This window comes from Hemicordylus capensis, chromosome 2, assembly GCF_027244095.1.
Source record: "Hemicordylus capensis ecotype Gifberg chromosome 2, rHemCap1.1.pri, whole genome shotgun sequence".
NCBI lineage: Eukaryota > Metazoa > Chordata > Lepidosauria > Squamata > Cordylidae > Hemicordylus > Hemicordylus capensis.
In genome coordinates, this window is record NC_069658.1 from 200,745,780 (window position 1) to 200,767,084 (window position 21,305).

Below are 21,305 nucleotides of genomic sequence, written 5' to 3' on the forward strand. Positions count from 1 at the left end.
AACTCTTCAGAAGCCATGATGCTCTACTGGTGTTTCTCCCTTAGCACCAGTGCTTCATTAGTCTGGATGTCAGCCACTGTTTCTAATTATATTACAAAGGCCTAAGATGAGGGATGCATTTAGATCACGGATGACCAACCGATGGCTCATGGTACAGTTCTTCTGGTCCTTAGAGCAATTTTATCTGGCCCCCCCAGTAACCCCATCAAAAATTAATCAAACCACGGTAAACATTCTGGCTCAGAGTTTCAATTTGCAAGGAAAAGAAGCAGTGAGTCTCTGTGGTAAATGTCATACAAATTGTGTTGCATCGTTATCTCATGCACATTATGGAAAGGCAGAGTAACACTGCCAGTCTGCCACCTGAGGGGATCTTCAAGAAGCACTTTAGCTTCTCAACCCCCCTCCCCTTACACAATTGATGGTTTTGTATCTTCCAAGATACAAAAGGGCTTGTGTTGTGAAGCCCTTTGTAGTAGGTAATGCTAGCTTTAAAACAGAACCTGATCATCTGTAACAGGCCTCAAACTACTGTCTGGAGCAGGGTCCCCAAGAATACAGAAGTTAGCTGTTTCTGATTTAATATCTATTCTGATTGGCTGATCCTAGGAGCCAAGCTAAACATTGACAGGAATGCATTTGTTTAAAGGCATGGCTCCAACTAACTAACTCTCTCTCTCTCTCTCTCTCTCTCTCTCTCTCTCTCTCTCTCTCTCTCACACACACACACACACACACACACACACACACACACACACACAGTGGAAAAAGTGTCCCAGCCTTGCTATTTGCTGCAAATAGTCATTTTAGGGAGAAATGGCAGTACTTTGGGTGTGGGTGGGTGTGATTTTCAGCAGGATAATGGTGTAAGGGGAAATAATGTATCCCTCCCTCTGCACTGTAGTCCTGATCAGGATCAGACTCCCTAGCTGTGTGTATAGATAGATAGATAGATAGATAGATAGATAGATAGATAGATAGACACGCACAGCACACATGTGTACAAACACACACACATTTCAGCTGGAAGCACACCTTTTAACAATGTATTCCTGCTAACATCTAGTTTGGATCTAACCCACTGGATTACATGTCATTCACCTTGTAAAAAGAAAAGATAGAAAACTGCACCCAAGAATCTGACCCCTATGAAGCACAAATTTCAGATGGGCTCCCAGCTCTCTTGGGCTTCTGTAGTTTTTATAAACTTTAATACTGTTGCAGGCTCCCATGTAATTCATGGCATAATTTTAAACAGGGACATGTAAATCACACCTCCTGTGCACAACCCCAAGCAAAGAAGTATTCAGCTTCAGTTTTATGTCCCCTCAAAGGCCCTTCCACCTGGACCATTTGGTGTTCATCCATCACGAATTGGTTTGGTACCAAACTTTTCAGATCCCTGCTAGAACTCAATATCTGTGTTTTCACTAATCCCCACATTTGAGCCCATTTCTCCTGACCTCACCTAACAAACAGCTGGCCAAATGTTTGCAGTTTTCCACCCCACCCAAGCACACACACATACCCTCCCCCCGATAAATCTCTCAAAGCCCATTTCTCTTCCATTCCCACCCCCATTTTTCAGATCCATCCCATCAGCCCTGTGCTTTGTTCAGTCCAAAGAAGCATGCCTCAAAACGCCCATCATTAATCTGATCATCATGTATGACCCCTGGTTTGCAGAGGATGTGGGGGAATGGCTCCCCTACAGGACAGGATCTCGGCAAGGAAGTTCCAAGGAAGACTCTGTTCTGGCAGGAGTGGAAGTGGGACACATTTGTGCCAACACCCCCAACCAGGTCGCAAAGCATCCCTTGACCTGCAGTTTTAGAAGATCGGAAACGGGAAAAGCACACGCTCTGCAGCATTGTAGGCAATGTGAAATATGGCGTCTCCAGGGAGCACTCATAGATGTTGTCAGCCTGTAAAATGGAATCTTGCAAACAACTTTTCGGTGTCCTTCCAAGGCAGGTTACCGCGCAGCACCATTCCGCCCAGTGTTGTAATTTAAGTGCTCCAAGGGGTCTGAATCCCTTGCTGGAGCTGCCAGCGCTCTGCATGCTGCAAATAATATTCTGCTTTTTCCATCTGTGACTAGATTTATGGCTCAGCAGACTCTCTCCGATTCAGGCCCATCTTCGAGAGTGGATGCTGGAATGCAGCTCATGTGATATTTTCCTAAACGTCCCTGTAGTGCTATGAAATCTCGTTATAAAGAAAACAAGGACATGTTTTAACAATAAAACCAATGTGCATGATCTAATTAAATGGCATAATAAAATTAGGAAATAAATGCACAAAGCATGAAAACCTGTTCCTTGAAAAGTGAATCAAATTGGCTCCTTTAAAAAAAGGGAGAGAGCGAGAGAGAGAGAGAGAGTGTGTCACTTGCATGGGAAGTGGCAGGATCTTCGTTCACTTGCCGGCCCAGCAGCAGCAACCAGCCTTGCTTGTGTTTTGGTTCTTTCTCCCACTGGGGGGAAATTAAAAACCAACAGGCACAGAAAGAACTTCCATGCTGGAAAAATGATTTTGCAGGGCAAGCTAAATAAGATGAAGGAGAAAGGAAGGAAGGAAGGAAGGAAGGAAGGAAGATTGCCAGAAGAAGGACAGAGACAACAATGTCACAACTTTGTCATTAACTGCTTGTGGAAATTGTATGGAATTAGCAGCAGAAGTGATGATAATGACTTCTTTAAGTCTCAATTTACTCAACTGCCCTAAGATATCAATTTTTCCAATTTTGTGATATTGAGCCCATAAGATAGAGGAGGAGTTGAGGTTTTAAGCTGTAGACTTTCACATACTAATACACACACACACACAGTATCACACCACTCATATTAAGTTGCTGTCTTGTGAGTTACTGAGTCCATATCACTCAGTTTTGTTTACAGTTATTGGCAGTAGTTCTCCGGGGTTTCAGACAGGGTTCTTTCCTAGCTCTACCTGGAGCTTCCAAGGACTGGAGCTGGGACTTTCTGCATGCAGAGCATGTGCTCTTCCACTGAGCTACAACCCCTCCAACTCACACTGAAGTTCAGTGACTGCCAGACACCTTTGGACACTACTGCCAACCTCTGCAGTCCTCCTGAGAGTGAACTATAGTGCAGGACAAGAACAGCTCTGGCTTCACCTCCATTGGAATGTGCAGTTTAGTTCTCACAGGTTGCTCTCAAAAGCACACCCTTGAGAGTGGATGGATGGAAATCCATTGTGTAGGAGTCATGAAGGAAACCAAGGACCCTGTTACATACACTACCATTGCAATGAAAATTGTAACTTAGACTAGGGATGTGTACGAACTGTGGATGCCATGTGCATGCAGGTGCCACACGCTAGTTCTTGGGAGGAGCACCACCGCAGCAGGAAGCTGCATGGGGCGGGAGGGAGCAAGTAAGGACCGGCTGTCCTCCTTTCTAAAGATCCTGCTTGCTGCCCCCGGTGGCCTGTCCATGAACCTCGGTTTTTGCACATCCCTAACTTGATTGATTGATTAAGTGCCATCAAGTGTCGGTGTTGACTCTTGTAAGGTTCCTTCATGGTGCTGTAATGCTGGAAACTTAAGAGCCATTAGGTTTGTTCTCTCAACCAGCAGCTGGCCAGGAGAATTGTCCAGCCAGGTTCCTGGCCCTGTGTGTGCAAACAGTCATCTACAAAAAAAAAAAAAAAAGAGGTAGGAGGAGGGGAAAGTGATTGGCTGCTAATTGCAGCCTAGGTAGGACAGTGTGGGATGTGTTTTTCCTCCCACTTTGATAGAGTGCAAGATGTGGTTTGGGCACCATCGCCCTACTGAGATCAGGGCTAGCACATGGTCACTTTCCTCTCCTCCTGCCTCAGTTTTTGCCAACACATGGCCATTTCTTAGAAGTGTGTACACGGTTTGGAGCCTGGCTGGATGCTTCGCCCACCCATCTGTCAGTTATAAGAACAAGCCCATTATCTTTAAAATAACAAACAGAATTGCCTTCCCAACTGTTGGAGCTCACTGTTTGGAGCTTGAGGAGTCAGTTTCAGGCTCAGTACTATTCCTTGTTATGAGGGCTGAAGCTTTAATTGATTAAGCAAGAACAAAACAAACAAACAAACAAAATAAAAAACCCACCAACTAAGGCTCATATGTAATATCAGGGGCAGGTGGGATGGAGCAAACTATCCCAGTCAAGGCTCTGAACTGGGCGTGGAAAACCAAATTATTTCCCTTCAAACCCTGAAAGCAGTCTGGTTCACTACAAACTGTATCCTGAGAACCCATTAACCCCTGTCAGGGATTGAACCCTGAACCGTCTGCATGCAAAGCAGGTGCTCTCCCACTGAGCCATGGCCCGCCCTTCAACTAGTCCAGGTAATCTCTCTTAGTTCTTGTACATCTTCCATTCCACCACCGTATGGTGCACAGGAAGAGCAGGGAAACCTCACAGATGACTTTCCCTTCCCATTAGTACTCTCATAGCTATCAGCATGTGTCAGTTCAGGGTGACTTCCCTTCTAACAGTAGCAGCAGGCAATAGACAGTAGCAGCGCCCAGCTGAGATTAATGTCAATGCATCCTGTTATCTTGGCTGGAACTGCAACAAATTTGGGCTTGGGCTTGTGAAATGTGGGAAGGCTTACTTGGGGCCTGGAAAGGGTGAGGGGCAGCCAGCCATCTAGACACAAAGCACATCTTCGGGGAGATGCAGCCCGACTGTGAAATGAGGGTGAGGACAAAGCTTTGCAAAGCAGGCATGGATGATGAGCAACAATTGGAGACCTGAGGATCCCAATGAGAAATGTTCTCCAGAAGGTGGAGGAGCAGGGGCGTATCTAGGGTGGGGCAGGCAGGGCACATGCCCCAGGCGCCACTTGAAGGGGGGCGCCATTTTTTAAAATGAAAAAAATTTTTTAATGGCCACCGAAAATAAAATGGCCACCACACATGCTCAAATGGCCTCTGCAAGGCCCTAGTATCTGGGGAAAGTCAAATTCTCCATTTATTTTTAAAACTTATGTAATAGTGATGCTACAATGCATAGTAGAGAATTAGACAGGCACTTCTGTTTAGTTTTCCAAGTACACCACCATATAGTATTTGGGCATTTCATGAGCCCCAGCATACTGAAATTTGTAGTTTTCCAGCATTTTTTGGTCTGGCTATGTCCACTGCTAAATAGTTTTTGAAATATTAAAAGATTAACGAGCTTAACTTGTATTTTTGAGCTGATATTATGGTAAAGTTATCTCAAAGATGGGTGTCAGATGTATGGACAGGGGGCCCAATTTCAGTGCTTGCCCTAGGCGCTATTTTCCCTAGATACGCCTCTGTGGAGGAGGTACAGGATACACTCTTCCTCAGGGGTGGCCTGAGGTGCAAAATGCTGCCTTGCCCCTTGATCCTGGTGGGAACCGGTCCCGTTTCATAACCAACACTTGTGTGGGAGGCAGGGAGGAGGACATACTCTCCTTGTGTGTCCAGCAAGCTTTGCCAAGATTGTGAGGAGAGGTGCTCCTTGCCAAGTTTGCAAGGGTCAAAGTGCCCCAAAGAGCTGCTCCAATGGCCATAGGAGGGGGGAGTATCTCAACACCTGCTGATGCATCAGCAATCTGCCACCTGAGGTGACTTACTTACTTACTTATTTAACATATTTGTATACTGCCCAAAATGCAAGTCTACCTCACCTTTCCACAGGAAAGGTCCACCCCTGCTCTCCTCCCTCCTGTTTTGAGGCAGTGGCTTCCCGCTGAGGTCGGCTATTCAGGGCCCACAGACAGCTTGTTTATTTTCAAAAGCATTTTTTCTTGTTATGTGTTACCATAATAGGTAGGTTCCATTCCATAATTCCCAAATTTGATGGTGGAAAGCCACAGGCCATAGCTTTTCCTTATAATAAGAAGTGTTCCATGAGGTTGTGTAGACTGTAAATGTCTTTAAATTTAATCAATACTTGAGCTGAAAGCCACAGAGTTAATGGATTAAACATATTGCAGCCCTACTTGTTACTGGATGGGATGTCTATCATCTTTCCACTAAGCAAGTTCAAGTATTAGATGCCAGCATTTCCTACAAAGGCTACGGGACCAGCCTGCAGACAATGACTGCAGAGACGTCACTTTCCAGTCTGAAATTGATTGATGCACACAGAACTTGCTTTGAAAAAAAAATGGCTACTGCACATGTGCAAATGACCTCTGTGAGGCCCTGGGTCATGCCAGGGCTCGCAAGGGCCATTTACGCATGCACCGTGGCAGCGCATGCACTTACAGAGGCCCGAATGGGCCAAATACAAGCATTTTCCAGGCTGCGGTGGTGAATTAAGAGGCCAGTGGGGAGAGGGGGAACCTTCGTGGGACACCACCACCCCGTGGCCTACAGGAAGCCCCCCAAAGCTAGAGGTATTTTTATTTTATTTTTCAAAAAAACAATTTTTTTTAAAATTGGCGGACGTGTCCGGAGGTTTGGTTCTGGTCTGGACAGAACCGGGGTGTGTGTGTTCCAGTTTGATCTCGAACCCCCAAACCTCCAGGCCGAACCCGCAAACCCTCGAACCTCCGGACTGGTCCGCACATCCCAAATAGACAATACTGAGCTAGATGGATCAATGATCTGACTCAGTATATGGCCGCTTCCTATGTTCCTAGGTTCAGTGACACAGAAGAACCACTTGATTATCCCCTAGAAAGAACACAAGGCAGCATCCAGATGAAAACTTTGCCAGTATAAACTCATTTTGTAAATGGTACAGGCCCTGAACTCATCAAGGGTTCATTGTGTGAGTGGAAGATGTCTTTGCACAAGCTCAACACTAGGGATGTGTAATTCAATTCATGCTGAATCGGCTGGCAGGGGGGCACTTTTGGGGGGAATTTGAAAATGTGTATTCAAAGGGACTGGGAGGTAGAGAGAGAGCCCTTATGAAGAAGAGGATACATCAGGACAGGAGGAAGGAAGGTTAGATTTTGAGGTTCTCTTTTCTCAGCACTGAGTATATGCTGTGCTATTGCTGCTGTTACTGTTTTGCTGGATCTCAGATTGACAAAGGGGGAACAAAAATGGAGGGAATTTCAAAGTGCATTCAAAGGGACTGGGAGGCAGAGAGAGCCATTACATCAGGAGAGGAGGAAGGAATCAAGGAGGGTTTGATTTTATGGTTTTCTTTTCTCAGCACTGAGTATAATGCTGTGCTACCTATTGCTCCTATAACAACTATCTGGTTTTGCTGGATCTAAGATTGACAAAGGCAGAACTTGAGTGCCTGCCTGACTTCCTTGAGTTGTGGTTTTGGTTTGGTCTGTTTGTGAGATTGTGTTGTGATGAAGAAATGGACAGTGGCAGCTCAGGTGTGTGGTATGTGTGTTAGGTGTGTGTTAGCCGAACCACCCCCGGTTCGGCTCGACCCCAGACTGAACACCACCACCCCCTTCCAGAGGTTTGTTGAGCCATTTTTTATTTTTATTTTTTATTTTAACTTACCCCTACAGGGGGCTTCTCCGAGGTGCTGGTGGGTGCACAGACATTCCCCCCTGCCTGGCTGGCCTTCCTTTATGCAAAAATCACCCAGTTCAGGCAGTCTTCGACCCTTTCCAGGCCTATTCCCCTGCATGGTGGCTATTTTGGAGGCTGCTGACATGCACAGTGGGACCCTGCATAGCCAGGTAGGCCAAAGACTGCCCGAACTGGGCGATTTTTGCATAAAGGAAGGCTGTTGGGGGAGGATGATCCTCCGCAGACCCCACCACCACCTCGGAGAAGCACCCTGGAAGAGGTAAGTTTAAAAAAAAGAAAAAGAAAAAAAGTTCGATGACCCCTCCCCCCAAACACAACTAAATGGCAGGGCTCGAAGTGGGGCAAAACCAAACTGACCTGGTCCAGTTCGGGTCCAGTTTGAACTCAAACCAAACCGGGCCAGGGGTTTTGTGCACACCCTGTGTGTTGGTGTGTGTGTGTGTAAGTAATATTTCTTGATGATTGCTGTGATGAGCTCCATGTCTGGACTTGAGAGTAACCTGTGCTTCACTCATTGCTCTGGTCTGCTCTGCAACCTGCATTCTGCATCACAAGAATATGACTGAAGCTTATGGCTATGCTTGCTGGCTGCTAAGGGTGCTGCTGTGCTGTGGCAGCTGTTGCAAGCACGATGGAGTCATAAGTGTGTGAGAGAGCAACTTGTGCCAATGATGTTACTGCAGCGTAGGCACTGTGGCTGGCAGTGGATTCTGGGTCAGTGATTCTTTTTGGGCTATCTTTGGACTGTGTGTTTGGAAAAATGTGTTGTTCTGTGTTGGGAGGGTCTGTTTGTGCTTCTGTTCTGCAGTGTTTTTCAAGGGAGGGTTGCAGAATTTGTGCACTCTGCTCGTTTCACCCATAGGGAACAATGTGGAATTCGAATCACTCCATTATTACCCATGGTAGGTCCTATGGACACCAAAGTAGGTTGGATGGTACAGTGTGATGGGTGCTACCTATCACCGAACTACAAAAGAAACAGGCGATTTAAAAACAAAACAAAAACCTAAACCCCCATAGCATCTTATAGGGTGTTTTTTTGAAAGCTTGTTTTAAAAATTAAACATCACCCACTTGCCCTTTTCTTTTGTGGGATCATTGGTAGGTAGCACCCATCATACCCTACCACCCAACCCACTTTGAAATCTCTAGGACCTACCTATGGGGAACAATGGGGTAATTTGTTCCCCATTGTTCCCTATGGGCAAATCATGTTTTATTTATTTTTTATTTCAATTTGATTTGTCAAACCAGCCAGCAATGGCCAGCTGGTTTGATGAATCAATTTGAATTTTTGCAATTCTATTCAAGGTCAAATTGAATCACAAACATCAGTCCATGCACACCCCTACTCAATACTCCTTCCATTGACAGAAGGTTTATGCTGATGGAGCATTAGTCTGCACGCTGCATTCCATTGTTTTTTAGAGCTGCTTTGATATTATACACAAGAACAGCCATGCTGGATCAGGCCCAAGGCCCATCTATTCCAGCATCCTGTTTCGCAGGACAGCCCACCAGATAGCACTAGCACTTACATTTATAGCACTTACATTTATATACCGCTCTATAGCCGGAGCTCTCTAAGCGGTTTACAATGATGTAGCATATTGCCCCCAACATTCTGGGTACTCATTTTACCGACCTCGGAAGGATGGAAGGCTGAGTCAACCTTGAGCCCCTGGTCAGGATCGAACTTGTAACCTTCTGGTTACAGGGCGGCAGTTTTACCACTGCGCCACCAGGGGCCTCTGGGAAGTCCACAGGCAAGAGCTGAGGGCTCTCCTGCTGTTACTCCCCTGCAACTGGTGTTTAGAGGCATCCTGTCTCTGAGGCTGGAGGTGGCCTGTAGCCCTCAGACTAGTAGTCATTGATAGACCTGAACTCCCAGAATTTATCTAAACCTTTCTTAAAGCCATCCAGGCTCTTGGCTGTCACCACATCTTGTGGCAGAGAATTCCATAAGTTAATTATGCATTGTGTGAAAAAATACTTCCTTTTGCTGGTCCTAAATTTCTTGGCGATCAGTTTCATGGAATGACCCCTGGTTCTAGTGTTATGTGAGAGGGAGAAAAAAATTATCTCTATCAGCATTCTCCACACCATGAATGATTGTATAGACCTCTATCATATCTACCCTCAGTCATTTTTTTTCTAAACGAAATAGCCCCAGGTGTTGTTGCCTTGCCTCGTAAGGAAGGTGCTCCAGGCCCCTGATTGGTTGCCCTCTTATGCACCTTTTCCAGTTCTACAGTCCTTCTTAAGAGATAGTGATCAGAACTGTACGGGGTACTTCAAATTTGGCTGCACCATAGATTTGTATAAGGGCATTCTAATAATAGCAGTTTCATTTCCAATCTCCTTCCTAATGATTCCAAGCATGGAATTGGCCTTTTTCACAGCTGCCACATATTGTTTTTATTCTTGTGGAGTGATTGCTCTATTATTTTGTAGCTGGCTCTTAACATCTTCTAATCTTATTGTAACATTGCTCCTGGAATTATTTTTGGTATTGTACGTACTTTGATAATTTTGTGATGCTGTACTTAAGAGCCATGTGCCGACAGTGAGAGAGACCTGATTGTTGTGCAGGTGGGACAGGGCCTTCTTGGTTTTGGCCCCTAAGCTTTAGTATGCTTTCTCTGGTGTCCCTTGCTGCCTTTAAGAAGCAGTTGAAGACCTTGCTTTTTGTTCAGGCCTTTGCCTATTAGGGCATGTTGATTTCTCTGATTTCTTGCTGCTCTGTCTGTGTATTTTATGTTTTTTATTGTATAGCTGGTTGTTTTAATGTGATTTTATGGATTTTACTGTTGCGTGTTAACCTTGTAAACTGCCTTGGGATAAATTTATGAAAGATGTTATAGAAATCTAACAACAAATAAAACTTATTTGGATTGCTTTGAAATTTGATTGCTGTATCGCTTTCTGATGTATTGAATTGTTGCTTTGATATATTGATGATGTTATTTTCTATTTTTTTAAAATGGTTTCTGGCTTTGATATATTGTACTGTTTTGTTATATTGATAATTACTCTGGTATTTTGTATTAATTGTTGATTGTGTCTGTGGGTAGCCACTTTGAATCTCCTTCAGGAAGGAAAAAAGGCATATAAGTAATAAATAAAAATTCAGTTCAATATATGGTGTGTGTGTAATTGCCCTATGTTTTCAGAATGTTGTCAGGGGAGGTAGGCAGAGGCAGCACCATAGCAAGAATAGAAAGGCAAATGCCCCCACCCACAAGCTACAAGGAGGAACATTTTCTAGGGTTTCTCCCCAAATAGCAGCATCCCAAACACCAGCCATATTTCTGAGATTATGTGTGTGAAGCACTTGAACACTTTGAGCACTCCAAAGCACTTTATAAAATGCTTGCTTTATTAAAAAAAAACTTTCAGGTACTGTTTGAGGTGGCTTACAAGACAACATAAAATAAAGCCGGCCAAAATAAATAACAAATAGAACACAGCAACCTATACAGACATAAACAGCACACAGTAAAACAATCTGGGTAAAATCCCAGGCTAGCAGACCGAAAAGCAGCTGTAATAAAACAAGAATGGAACAAGTTCAAATGCCTGGGCAAAGGCAGCCATTTTTACCTAGTGCCAAAAAGCCATAAGAGGAAGTGCCAGGTAGTCAGACTTAGGGAGGGCATTCCACAGACTGGGTGCCACTACTGAAAAGGCCCTCAGTCCTGTCACCACCTTCTTGATTTCAGCAGGTGGGGGGAAACAGAGAAGACTCTTGCCAGATGGTCTTAAAGCACAAGCAGGTTTGTATGGCAGCAGACAGTCCTTGAGATACTCAGGCCTCAAGCTATATCGGCCTTCAATAGATTACGTTCAGTACCTTGAATTGTGCTTTAAAACAGATAGGAGGCCAGGGCAGTGGCTACAGAACTGAGATATAGTCTACAAAGCCTGTGACGACAATAATCACAATCATAATCAATCTCTAGGCACATGGAGACCATTAAAGAAGCCTGCTGGATCACCACCCAAATCTTGAGCCTTTATCATCTATTGGGATATTGGGGGATATCAAACTGAAATGGTTTGATATCGAACCTGTTCAGTCCAAAGGTTCAGGGTTGAGCTGAACCACCCCTGGTTCAGCTCGACCCTGGACCAAAGCCTACCCCCACCCCACCCCCAGTTCAAGGGTTTGAATTTTTTTTCTTTACCCCCCTCCAGAGGGCTTATCTGAGGTGGTGGTGGGGGTCTGCAGAGGTTCCCCCTCTCCTCAGCAGCCTTCATTTTTCTAAAAATTGCCCGGTTCAGGCATCTTTGGCCCTTTCCGAGCCTATTCCCCAGTGCGGCAGCCATTTTGCAGGCCACCGTGCTTGTGCAATGGGACCCTGCATGGCCAGGTCTTGACTCAGGCCACGCAGGGTCCCACTGCACAGGTGTAGCATCTCTAAAATGGCCACTGTGCCAGTGAATGGCCACCGCGCCAGAAAGGGCCAAAGACACCCAAACCGGGCAATTTTTACAAAAAGGAAAGCCGGCGGGGGAGGGGGAGCCTCCGCGGGACACCCCCCCATGCCACCTCAGAGAAGTCCCCCAGAGGGGGTAAGTGAAGGAAGGAAGGAAGGAAGGAAGGAAGGAAGGAAGGATTCTTTTAAAAAAATGTTCGACGAACCTCCCCCCACCCCACCGAACCGAACCAAACAGTGCGGTGGGGTGGGTTCAATGGGGGCAAAACCAAACTGGCCTGGTCCAGTTCAGGTCTGGTTCGAACTGAAACCGAACTGGGCCAGGTGGCTTTTTGCACACCCCTATCATCTATGTGTACGCCTTGCTGTTTGACTTATGTGAACTGTACATGCATGGAAGCAACTTCCCTCATTTTTATTATTATTATTTATTATTATTATTATTATTATTATTACATTTATATCCCGCTCTTCCTCCAAGGAGCCCAGAGCGGTGTACTACATACTTGAGTTTCTCTTTCACAACAACCCTGTGAAGTAGGTTAGGCTGAGAGAGAAGTGACTGGCCCAGAGTCACCAGCTAGTTTTATGGCTGAATGGGGATTTGAACTCGGGTCTTCCCGGTCCTAGTCCAGCACTCTAACCACTACACCACACTGGCTCTTTTGCCTATAGTTGTTCTAACTCTATCTAGACTTTATGTTGTATGTGCATAAAGATGTCTGCACGCATGTACATGTTTTTGTGGCAACAACAGCACATGCATTCATTTTAAAAGTGAAAAACCTTTCAAATGAAGGGTATGGATATGAAGTGCACGGCAGTACCCCAAATTCAACATAACATATGAATAACTGTACCTGTGTGTACCAATTTGTATACACATTCACTGTACACATAGATTGTATTTGGACTGAACATAGTGTGTGAATCGGGCTTCTGTGTGCTAGAGGACCTGCAACTTATTCGCAGATGCGGTGATGCTTTTCTACAGGGACAGAAAAGCACCATCATAACACCATTTGCACTCATCATACACTCATTGCACCATCATGCACCATTTTCTTTGCTGATCAGTTGAATGGGTTTGATGGGATGCTCAACAAGTTTTGGGTACTCGTTTTGTTGTCGTTGTTGTTGCTTCTACCAAACTGATGCCCAACCAACCAACCAAGCAGTCCTAATATTATGAATCTGTCGGATTGGCAGGAACTACCAAAGGCCAGACTGACCTTGAAAAAATCCTTCCCAGTGATGGTGATTCCACAAGGTCCCTAGGGAAACTCTTCCATTGCTTCCAGCTGCACAGCCCTCTTCTCCCTTCAACATTAAATGTGAAGAAAAACAAATGACGGCTACATGCCTTCATGTATTAATGGCTTTGTGTCTAGATATATTCGGGGAAGGCATTTCAGCAGCGTGTTCCTGTTCTTTCAATGGTCACGGCTTTGCAAGATCATGTTCGGAGCAGAATGATTTCTGAGCCAATGACAAGGGAGCGGAAGGAGTGAGTGGCTTGGCATAAGTACCCCCGAGTGCTTGAGACTCCGGCAGCCGGTTTTTAACTTTCTTCTCTGCTTTGTCCCTTTGACACTCGCAATAAAACTGGTGCATCCTCTCCCCCACCACCACCCATTTCTGCTGTTTATTTCCGTCTGTCAGTCAGCCAATCAATCACTCCCACTCTGTCCCTTGGAAACATATGCATCAACTTGCATAACCCAGTGGTGTTAAATAATTAAGCTGTGGCACATAGTAAAAATAAAATAAAAATTGATGCATCTTGCAGCTGGAGGATAAAATCATTTGGCAAGGCCTGGGAAGATCAAATATCTGTCTGGCAAGATGGAGGGAGTCACAGGATGGACAGATATCCACAGTGACTGCTAGAGGGTTTTCAGGCAGGCGTCTTCGGAACAGCCATTTCTCAATCTTCCTCTATGGTTTCTCCCCATAAAAGCCCAGTGTGTTAAAGAGCCCTTTAGGTTTTCCTCTTGTGAAAGCACTTTGGATGTGAAAAAGAAATTGTCATATCTTTGTTCAAAGGAAGAACACTAGGAGAAGCAGCGGAAAAAGCCATCCAGGAAGTTTTAGGGAGGAGGAGGCTCTTGATGCCGAAATAAGTATTCGTCAGTGACACCAGGGGTACTGTTGAGAAGGAACATCGGGTCCCTGTGACCAATATGATCCGTGTTGCAAGAAAGCAAGCTGCAAAAAAAGAGAGTGAGGGGGAGGGGGGGAGTCCACAAAAAACCCTTTACCAAGAAAGTGGTTGCAAAATGTCTGGTTTGCCATGGTTGTGAATAAAGTCTCAGCCATTGTGCATGATTGGGCAAGAAGAACAAATGGGACATACATATTCAGAGATGACTAGTGTTTGTTCATTCACCACTGGGGGAGAAAAATTACCCTGGTTAATGTAAATGCTCCAGTTTTGCTTTTTATTATTATAGTGTTGTTACCTGAGCAAATGACCATTGACACGGATAGTGAAAGAGACAAAGGTTTATTTCTCAGCGCTGAGGACGACCCCTGGTGCCTTCTGGCAAAAGTCCAAGGAGCGTACCTCTTACAGACTAACAAGAGTTTATAAAGATTTTCCTCCACCCCTAGGCATCAACATTCAGCCCCAAAGAACCAATCAGTTCATTACATTCGTACATATGCTTGCATAGAGGCTGGACTTTGCGCTCTAAGTTTCTATTTCACAGCAGAGAGATAATTAATTAATAGGAGAAGCCTTCACATTCCTAGAACAATGCAGTTACTATTCAGGGGAGCCTATCTCTCCCCGCTGCTGCAAACCCCCACTTATTTTGCTCTGGGCAGATAGCTGACTTAACACTTTCGTTTGGTCTGTACTTTTCCATCCCACAGAGGCACTGACTTGCAAACACACTTTCTACAAAGCAATTACAAAGCAGCTTTCTATTAATGCTACACATGTCACATCTCCCCCCTTAAGAACCTTCTAATTATAAAATTCAAGGTTCTTCCTCAAGCCTCCTTAATTCTTCAGTCGCAATTTTCATATACATCACACACACATATCCTTAACCACCCATATCTGGCATGATTTGATATATATATAAAAATTTTACACATAACAGCAAAGTGTACATATAAAGATCATACAACTTATAGCAAGCAACATGATTTTAACCCATCTTTATCCCAAATAAAGTATAAATAACAGTCTTGCATTGTGGAACCAGATGCTTCTGGTGATTAATGGGTTATCAGCTTGTGGAAAGCGATAGCAATGACAAGTCATGTATAATCACACTGATTAATACAAGTGTCTATAAAATTTTAGGTAAGGCTTGGGCCAGCTTAATGTCTTAGAGCATAAAGGGATCAGTAACTTGGGGATAGGTGCAGACTTGCAGGTAAATGCTCTGGTTGAAACAATGAGATGATTGGCACAATATATAAGTGAAACAATAAGGAAATGACTGGAGAGCAAGCATGTGAGGCCCATGACCTTACAGCACAGGAGATAGCAAGGTTTCAACATAATGATAGCACATAGTCACTACAAGAAAGTAATATAAGAAAGTGGTGCAAATCATCAACTCCCACCCCCCTTAGTGTCCTCTAAAGTCTGTCATGGCCAAAAAGGAAGCCATGGAGAGCTTTAGAATTCAAAATCTAAAAGTCCTTGGTAAGGAAAAATATATTTTAGTCCTTCAGTTGAGAACCAAATGCTCTTGTAAAACGTTGCAGGATTTTGGCTATCCTGATCCGTGTTGTTTTGGCTTGTTTGGCTAGTGTCCACAGACAAGCTTAAATGTTCATGTGTTTGGGAGCCTTGACTCCCTCCCCTTGTGGGCAATCTGAAATAGTGTCTTTGGCAGAATTAGAAATAGTGTCTTTGGCAAGGTATCTTACCCAGCTAGGATGGTTCCAGGGCTTTACAGCTTGGGGAAATGCTGTTACGTGTATGACTCCAGAGAAAAGTGAACAAATTGGCTTGCTTGTTTGTTATCAGGCAGTCTTCAGGCATTTGTTGTCTATCCTTCTCCTATAACACTTGGAAGCAGGAAGATGAACTGTGCATTAGGCCTTCTTCCTCGAACACAGGACAGGGTAGTAGATAGACGTTCTGTCACCATTGGGTTGGACTGGAAATGCAGATAGGGACTGCCCCCGGGTAGCTGCTGCTGCTGATTGTTAGTTTTCCTGGGTCACTGTTGATGGAGACTCCCTTGGGATCACATTCTGGCGATGGATCCAGGTATTCCTTCGATCTGGGGAGGAACAATCCTTCTTGGAAAGACAATTCAAGGCACTGTTGGTTGCAAACCTGTTTACTTGAGAGAAAGACAGGCAAGTGAGTTGCCAATTCCCTCCCCCCCCATGTAGGGACAGCATCCTGAGACTAAGTCTCTGGGTGCCAACCGTTAGCACAAAAGGAAAAGTCAAGTTTTCAAGGCAAATAATACAAAGGATGGATAAAACCTGAGGCTATTTTCAATTTGGTCTTTTGGCATTTTTTCTTTTTCCAATTTATATTTTTATTTTCCTGCTTGCCCTGGGCCCCCCCTTTCCCTGAAGACCAGAACAGGGGATGATGTCTTCATTTGAGGCTTGGTGGCCAGGCGTGAGGCTGTGTGTGGGGGCCGGTGCTTCTTGGAGGCTGGCTGGCTTGTGTTGTAGGCTGGTTTTTGATCACGAGAACAAAACAGCAATCCTGGGCAATAGCAAAGCAATAACCAGGGGCTCAAGGTTGACTCAGCCCTCCATCCTTCCGAGGTCGGCAAAATGAGTACCCAGAATGTTGGGGGCAATATGCTAAATCATTGTAAACCGCTTCGAGAGCTCCGGCTATAGAGTGGTATATAAATGTAAGTGCTATAAAGTCAAAAAGAAAAAAGGCATTCACATTTTTCACCCCCCTTGTGAGTTTGGGGTTTTGAGGAGGCATTAAAGCCTTTCAGGTCAATCACAGTCACTGCTAACAAAGTCCAGTTTCCATGTGGCATCTCACATTCTCTTCTGCATCCTGTTCTTCCTCTTTACAACAACCCTGTGAGGCAGGCCAAATCATTTGAGTTGTAGGCTCTGTGTCGCCCAGCAAGTGTCTTGGCTGAATGAGGATTTGGACTCGGGTTTTCCCGGTCTTATTCCAGCACTCTAACCACTGCACCACGCTGGCTGACAATCATACTTACAGTCCTTTGTCAGGGCAATCAATCTCCATCCAGTATAACTGACTTCATCGTCAGTAACGTGTAGATAGTTGTGGTGTCCCAGTTCTCCATCTTTAGCCTCATAATTAACCAGTCACTGATGGATTCAAGTTTGGGTTTGACATTTCTGTAAAGTGAAAACAACCTCTCGAGACAAGGAAAAAGATAGCCCACACAGTATGTCCAGTGAGATACTATACCTTGGTAAAGTAGGATTGTTTACTACACAAATTACACAGGCTGTTGCCACATGTTCTGCAAAAGGGTACATCCAAGAGGCACAAAAGTGTCTTTGTATTGACTAGGGAAAAAAACCAAAGGATTGGTTCTGCAATAATTCCACATCCATCTGCTGTTCTTTACCAGCCATCCTCTTCTAAGTGCGCCCCCCTGCTGTGGTGCAAAGTCGATGTCCTTTTTTTTTTTTTTTTTGAATATGTGGGGGGGTTGTGCCAAGATAGTTAGCACAGGAATCAAAGATGCTTGGAAACAGGAATAGAAGGAGCAGCAGTTTTAACTGCAGCATCTGCCATCCAATTACCCTTTGTCACTGGGTCATTTTCCTCTGGTGACCTCTGCTATGGATGACTGCAACCTCTTCTAGTAGTGTAACAGCAGTCTAGAGTTCTGATATCTGTGTCCCATATTTTACTTCCTTGTTTCCCACTGTTAAAATCTTCTTTCTTTCCAAGTGGCCCCATGGGTTGTGTAAAAATTACCTTGAAGGTGATGAGCTCTGCAAGCTGTGCTGGAGAAAGAGCATGGTCAGTCACTTCTCCATAGCCAGCTTGTCCATCTTACATGAAGCTGCCTCCATCTGTGTACAGTTCATCTTTAAGATCAGGATGGCTTGACATAGATGCAGTCCACAGCTTGCAAGCAATCATGTTCTTGGTCTTCTGTAGACTCAAAAGGAAGTAAGTTAGCTGGATTAAGAACAAAGTAGTAGCCATGGAAACCCCAGGATCCTCACCAAAGTCACATGATATTCGGTCATGTGTGAGGGAGTCAGCCATCTACTGCCCCAGACTAATCCCTTTTAGCTGGGAAATTTCCAAGGTGAATTGCAAACCGATGCTTTGGAACTCCTTGCCACTTGCAGGATTGGCAAAACAAAATTCCTTTCATTAAATCTCATGTCTGGGATTTTAAGATTCAGCTGCTGTGAAGGCAAAGCAGGGCTGGTGGATGAGTCAAATTAAAAAAATTTTTTTTGAACCTTAGACCATTTGATTAGTAGCTTTCAGTTTACATCAAATTCAACTAGCAGAAATATTGCATAGATTTTGCAAAACATGACAGTAATACAATTAGACTCATTTATCTTAAAATCCATTTTTCCTTCTCACCCACAATTAATCTGGCTGGAACACAAACTGCTTTTCAGAGAACCTCTTGAGTTCACAGAAATAGGTAAGATAAGATAGATCATTGTCAAGGAATTCAGTAAACATAACATATAAAGGCTTATGATACTCAGTAGTGGCAGAAATATCACAATTAACTTGATATAAGAATGAATGAATTAGAGCTTGCTCTCATGCCTAATGCATTTAGCCATAAGTAGCACTTCTGCAGAGGTGGGAAGATTCAGCCCTCAGTTGGCCAGCCGACCGCTGAAAGTTCCCTGTGTTGCTCAGGCCATGACCAATTTTATGTTCAATTAATATAATAATTGTGAATTTTGGAATTCAATGTCAGAGCAAGTTTGGTCTGGAACAGTTTACAGAAAGGAAAAACAAAACAAAACATGTCACTGGTATAAATACATTCACAAATACAACAGAATAAACAGAATAAATACAACAGAAACCTCATCTTCACAGGGATGAGCTATAAAATTGATGTGGGTTGAATTCCTATACAGAACCAGAGCTTTGGGCTCCCTCTCAGAAACATGCGCGCACACACACACACACACACAGAGGCTCGTCTTGTGTATTTCACAGAACAAAGGACTAAACAAAGAAAACTTCATATGAATCCCAAAGAATTTTATAGCATTTTAAATATGTCAGCCATAAACTCAGTTAAGAAAGTAGTTTAAACAGAACAACCTTATCACAGTTATCCATGAAAACAACCTGTAATTCTATATTACCTTTCCACATCACAATCTTATAACTTACTGGTGCTTTTCAAGCATTTTTCTTTTTGTTGTTGTTAACAACCTCCAACAAAAACCCTTTTACGTATTTCCTTCTAGTTTTTTCCTTCTTCTTTTGTCTGCAATTCCCATATGCATTCCTTCAAAACTCCATTTTCTTTCCTCTTTTCCAACTCAAATAGTTGAAGAGAGATGGAAAAAGAAAAAGAACAAAAGCAGCCTTTTGTTCAGAGAAACTTTTGCAGCTAGGACAGTTATCTTTTGGCTTCGTGACAACAGGACAGTAGCAGCAAAATTTTATTTTTATTTTATTTTTTTGCAACACAAGGGCAAAGCCTGGAAGCAACTTGGAAACAGAACACAGAGAGAGAAATGATTTTTGCAAAAGACAAATCATTCTTCCTTCTTTAACACTTATAAAACAGAGGCAAGTGCAAAAGGATGTTATTTTCAGAGTCAGGAGGCCTCTGACTCGAGTTCATAGTGGCCAAACTTTCATACAAAGGCATTTCAAAACATGTTTTCTAAGAGCACTCTTTGCTCCCATGATAATCACCCAATTTTTCAACACACACTCCAAAGGTGTACATGAAATCCGTTCAGATTTTGTGTACTTGCTATTTCTGCTACCCATAGCCCCCCCTTTGAGTTGGTCGGGCTTAGACTGTTTATTTCTGACTCAAAGCCGGCCCTCCTTGGGCTCTTGGCTTAAGTCACTCCTTCCCAGGCAGCCCTACATCGGCTGTGGGTTTTTTGTTGTTGTTGTTGTTGTTGTTTTCTCTCTCTCTTTCCCCCTCCTCGAGCTGAAAGATTAAACCGCCCCTGCTTGGACTTTTTCTCCCCCTTTGCCCCTCTTGGGCTGAGGAGAACCAAAAGACGTCTTTGGATTTCACTCTCTCACTCACTCTAGACGTTTGTAGGAAGACACCGACACCAGATTCGCGCCGCCTGTTTCAGTTCACTCCCGTCGCCGGGTTTATGAACCTAATAGGGCGTCCCGCCTTGCCAGTGACAAGGTCCACACTCAGTTTAGGTTTCCCCTAGTGGGTCCCCACGCAAACTCTCTCCACAATCACTCAACATTCATCAACTTTCCACCCTCGACCTCCCAGATACGCCCTTCTCCCAGGGCGAGCCGTTGCCGTTAGCGAGACGGTGTCCGCCGCCTCTCACGGTGGCTCGGGTAGACTGGACGACGTTCTACCCCAAGGGGGACTTTAACCAGAGGGACTTCAGATGGTTAAACCCTCTCCTCTCGGACTCAGCCGGGACTTTAACCCCTGTGTCCGAGAAGCCCTTACCTGTCCGGACACTCCTGCGTTGTGTTGTGTCTCGTTCCGCACCCAGTCAGGAAGTCGAGTCTGGCTGAGGCCCCGCGAGTTTCAAGCCTCTCCTTCCAGATAGAGGAAGTGGCGCCGAGGGGTCGCTCCTCGCGGGGCGGGAAGACAGACCTCGAGTCCACTTCGGGTAGGCCAACTGACCAGCTTGACCATCCGAGTCACGGCACCAGAATGTTACCTGAGCAAATGACCATTGACACGGATAGTGAAAGAGACAAAGGTTTATTTCTCAGCGCTGAGGACGACCCCTGGTGCCTTCTGGCAAAAGTCCAAGGAGCGTACCTCTTACAGACTAACAAGAGTTTATAAAGATTTTCCTCCACCCCTAGGCATCAACATTCAGCCCCAAAGAACCAATCAGTTCATTACATTCGTACATATGCTTGCATAGAGGCTGGACTTTGCGCTCTAAGTTTCTATTTCACAGCAGAGAGATAATTAATTAATAGGAGAAGCCTTCACATTCCTAGAACAATGCAGTTACTATTACTATTCCTAGAACAATGCAGTTACTATCTCTCCCCGCTGCTGCAAACCCCCACTTATTTTGCTCTGGGCAGATAGCTGACTTAACACTTTCGTTTGGTCTGTACTTTTCCATCCCACAGAGGCACTGACTTGCAAACACACTTTCTACAAAGCAATTACAAAGCAGCTTTCTATTAATGCTACACATGTCACAGTGTTTTGTATGAGGAATTTGTCTCTCTCCATGGCCTGTACTTTCCAGGATATTGTTAA

General features: G+C 44.5%; 1 long non-coding RNA gene across 1 annotated transcript in view; it reads left to right on the forward strand.

The window, feature by feature from the left end:
* LOC128346358 (uncharacterized) overlaps positions 1-21,305 on the forward strand; it is a 79,888-nt gene that overhangs the window by 11,915 nt on the left and 46,668 nt on the right. The gene's annotated exons all lie outside the window — the stretch shown is intronic.